Source organism: Scyliorhinus torazame, chromosome 19 (genome assembly GCF_047496885.1).
Source record: "Scyliorhinus torazame isolate Kashiwa2021f chromosome 19, sScyTor2.1, whole genome shotgun sequence".
Classification (NCBI taxonomy): domain Eukaryota; kingdom Metazoa; phylum Chordata; class Chondrichthyes; order Carcharhiniformes; family Scyliorhinidae; genus Scyliorhinus; species Scyliorhinus torazame.
Window position 1 is genome coordinate 114,252,721 of NC_092725.1, and position 4,526 is coordinate 114,257,246.

Below are 4,526 nucleotides of genomic sequence, written 5' to 3' on the forward strand. Positions count from 1 at the left end.
TGGACACTAAGGGGCCAATTTAGGCCAATCCACCTAACCTGCACATCTTTGGACTGTGGGAGGAAACCGGGGCACCCGGAGGAAACCCACGCCGACAAGGGGAGAAAGTGCAGACTCCGCACAGACACCCGAGGCGGGAATTGAACCGAAATGCCAAAAATTGCCCAATAATTCAGACTTGGAGGGTAGAGCCGATGAGCCTATTAAATAGCAATCTTGCAATGTCGTTGCTAATTGTGATTTGCTGGGCGAGTCAGTGGCTGGGCAGACTATTTTCACAAAAGGGTTAGAAACCTGCGTGTAGCCTTTTTCTTTTAGTCAGTCTCTAAAAATCTTGATTCTGAATTTAGTTTGAAAATCTTGGAATATATTGGAAATGAATTACATTGTTGCTGACAAAGTCTACTGACCTTTAGCAAAAAAAAATCAAATTGTTACATAATAGAAAAGGAGGAACTCTCATGTTGTTCCCGTGAAAACACTTGAACAGACATATGCGTGCAAGTAATATCTATATTGAAAAAAAGATGTCTAGCTTTAGACACTAGCCAAGGTTATTCAGTTTAACACCAGGAACCACGTGCATTGTGAGCGATTTGATGCCCAACACGTATAACATTCACTTAGTATCCAGACATTTAGGAGGAAAATCTGTTAATAACCAAACCTCCAGCTGCATTTGCATTGTATTTAACGGTAATTTTGAAACAGAAAACTGTCAACTTTTACAAAGTAGAAAACGAAAAGGTGAAAAAAATAGACTGCAAAATTCCTATCCAGGCAGCGCACTAAATAATTGCTTTTCGTAATTAACATGTGGCTTTCTCATATATTTTGTACAAATCAGTGTACAATGCGATTTTTCAACAGTGCGAATCTCTGTCAGTTTGTGTATGTGGGAAGTTGCATGAAGGGTTAACTTGTACTTCGACAGTCAGCTCCCACTGTTTCACAGTAGTAAGATTATCGTCAAACAAACAATATATTTACTTGTGAATAGAAAAAGTATCACCTCAGTTCAAGTCTCATGGGGACTAGAGTGTGTTAATGAAAATTGCTTCCCTTTGCTATGCTTTATTATTTTAATAATAAATGCAATCACAATGTAATCATTACATTGAAGCAAAAGGAGTAGCCACTGCTGCATTTCTGTTTCCATGATAATTTTACGAAGCAAGCACTGATCCGGAGGCAAGGGCTAGCCCTTGTAAAATGACGCAATGAGCAGCAAGATAAAGTTCTGAGTGATCGAGCGGAGTATATAAATGTCTTTTTATGTTATAGCTCAAGTAAATATACATTTATATAATAATTAATTGGACTTTCTATGCTCATTAGGTGGAAACGCCTTCATAGCTGGGACCCTGGAATGCAGCATGTTTTCAGGTTTAACATCCAGAGCCAGTAACACGTCATCTTTCATTCTCACCCCACAGTATAAATATTTCCCACTTTCTCTGTCTGTTAGCTTTGACAAAGAGTCATCGGACTCGAAACATTAGCTCTTTTCTCTCCCTACAGATGCTGCCAGACTTGCTGAGATTTCCCAGCATTTTTTCTTTCGTTTCAGATTCCAGCATCCGCAGTAATTTGCTTTTATCCAGTAACACGTCGCTTGTCTAAAGTAACATTGGCTAAATCAGAATGAAGTTCAATTTATAACAATGTGTTAAAAGGGTAACTGTCTTGATGCAAAAAGTATCAACAATTTTTTTTAGATCTGGGCAAGTAGAAGAGTTTTGGATCACTTAGATCAGATCATGTATTTGTAAAGCTGATTAGAAAAAAATGCCAAATGCTTTTCCGAAAACAGTGCTACTTTAATTATATTTTTGAAGAAGGCCTATGCTGTGTCATTAGGGATGATTTTCAACTGTTGCCTGTGTTGCTCGTTTTAGCCTTAGTTTAATTGCTCTTGTTCTATCACCTTTGCTCGAGTCGCCAGGTATCTTTCTGATACCGCCACGTGGTTCAAGTCCGAGTAATGATCAATAATCCAACACATTGCTTAGTAAGAGTTAAATCAACGCATATTTATTATATACAGTAATCAATACTTGTACATTAATTCTACTTCTAAGCTACTTCCTACAACTAACAGGCCAATACTTAACTTTGGAAATGGCCCACCAGGTCAGGGAAACGAATGGCCTTTCGTATGGGTTCTGAGCCTGCCGGATTCAAAGCTGGTACAGGTCGATAGCCAGGAGTGCCTATCTCGTAGCGAGCGTTGGAGCAAGACTTACGATGTTCCCGCGGATTGCTAATTTATATTCAGATGGCTGGTGTGTTGTTATGTTGATGGCTGCAGGTATCGATTCTGTCTGGCCTCCCCAGAGGCGAATACACAGTTTTACCTGCAGCTGCCTGTTTGAGTCCTGTTGGCTGATTTTCCCATCAGCCTCTTCCGTTTGCCATTTTAAATCGGGGTTTGGCCATTCTAATCGGGAGTTAGCCATTTTAACTGGCTACACCTGCCTGTTAAATTTTAAGGCAGAAAGTCAAAGGTTACCAGAGGTAGACCAGAATGCGGAGGTGAGTTCATAGTCAGATCAGCTCTTATCTTATTGAATGGCAGAGCTGGTTAGAGGGGCCGAATAACTTAGTCCTGCTCATAATTCGTATGTATCTATGCATGTGTCATCTATTATTATTAGAGAAAGCAATGGCAAACTACTGCACTACTTTGCCAAGCAGAATCATGGACCAATCCAATCCAATGGAAGTCAGTGATGGCCAATGCCCTCTTGGGGTATGGTATCTATCTTGAAAACTACCCCAAACTACGTCAAATCACCCCTCAACCTTCTAAATTCCAGGGAGTACAAGTTGGTGTAAAGCCGTGACAGGGAACTGTGGGTTCGCTGCCCTCAAGCATTTTCATGTTGACTGTGCTCTCAATCTTATTTGTTAATTTGTAGTGTTGTTGCGTGGACTTCCGAACCCTCCTCCATCCCCAAACTTTGTCCCCCTCTCTCTCTTCATTTCTCAAGCTGGTAGTTCCAATAATTTCGATGCAAATGGCCAAGGATCGGGCAATTGGTGAAAAGCGGTCCGGCGGCTTGGCTTTCGCCATCCGTCCATACCGAGGGGAGGATTATCAGGACGGCAGAAGAATCGTTGCCAGTGGCACAATGAAGTTGGCGATGGTAGCCTTCAGACGGGCCGTGCGCTCCCCGCCCAATCTGTGCCTGCTCCTGGCCAGCACCGGGAGCGTTTACGCCGTCACTGGATCGCTAGCGGGCACCATTTTGACAGGCCTGGCCCTCCTCTGGTCTACCTGGCCTGCAAGCAGTTCTATGCCAGCTACCTGAGAGGGAGGATGAAAACCGACATGGCGAATATCGAGGAGTGCGACCTGACAGCGTCCAGGGCTGGTTTCTGGGTGGTGGAGGAGGAGGCGGGTGGCCGACTGGTGGGCACGGTGGCCGTCAGGATGGAGCCCACCAAGCTATCCTCCTGCCAGCTCCTCCAACACTTCGTCGATCCGCGTTTCCATCGCCACGGCCTGGCGAGGAGTCTGACGCAGAAGGTTCTGGATTTTGGTTACCGACGCTGCTTCATCGAGACCACCAACGCCCAAGGGACGGCCATTCACCTGTACCACGGCATGGGCTTCCAACATCAGAGTTCCTACCGCTCTCGCTTAGTTCCTGCAGTTTTCAACTTCTTATCCCAAATCTTGGCTTGTAAATTGGAGAAAAATCTGTGACTGGCATCCTCGAACATTGACAGCTTTCCAATTTACCTCTGCACTCCCTCCTCACCAACGCAGCCCACCCAACACAATGGGGGATTAGTATTTTTGGAAACTTGGGGGACCAGAAAACTTGGGAAAGTGAATGGATAGGGAGAATGGACGGAGAAGAATCTGTAGACAGGAAAGGTATCTATCTATACCATAGGTTTGTGGTGAGTGGGTGGTTGGGGAAGAGGGGTGGGGGGGGGGGGGGAAAGAGGACTGGAGGGATAACAAGGATTGAGGAGGGGTCCAAAGACCATACAGGTGTGGGGAGGGGGTAGTATTCTGGTTGTGTGAGAGGCATCTGTGGGGAGAAGATGGATGGGGAAAGGACGTGAAGGGAGGTGGCTTAGTTGGGAAGGGGGAAAGTGGGTGCAGAAGATTGGAGGGTGTGGGAGGGGTGTGGATTGAAACCACGGAGGTGGAGTTTTCATGCATAAAGTCTACATGGCATAGAAGGACATTTGCCCCATTGAGTGCATACCAGTTTTTTGTAAAACAATCCGATCCATCCCATTTCTCCACACTAGCTTTGTGGTCCTGTAGGTTTATTTCCTGGAAGTGCCCATCCAGCTTCCCTTTCAAATCATTCATCCTCCATCACTCTATCTTGAATCTCCTGCGTCGGGAGCTGCAGAAATTCCCTCACCTGCTGCCTCGCAAAAGCCCTCAGTTGCATGTATCGAAATTCATTCCCTTGGGGCAACCCATATTTTTCCGTCAGCGCTCCCAGACTCGCAAACGTCCCGTCTACGAACAGATCTCTCAGTTGCACAACCCCAGC

General features: G+C 45.0%; 1 pseudogene; it reads left to right on the forward strand.

Moving 5' to 3' along the window:
- The first annotated feature begins 3,020 nt into the window (after positions 1-3,020).
- LOC140395965 (N-acetylaspartate synthetase-like) lies at positions 3,021-3,712 on the forward strand (annotated as a pseudogene).
- Positions 3,713-4,526: the final 814 nt, after the last annotated feature.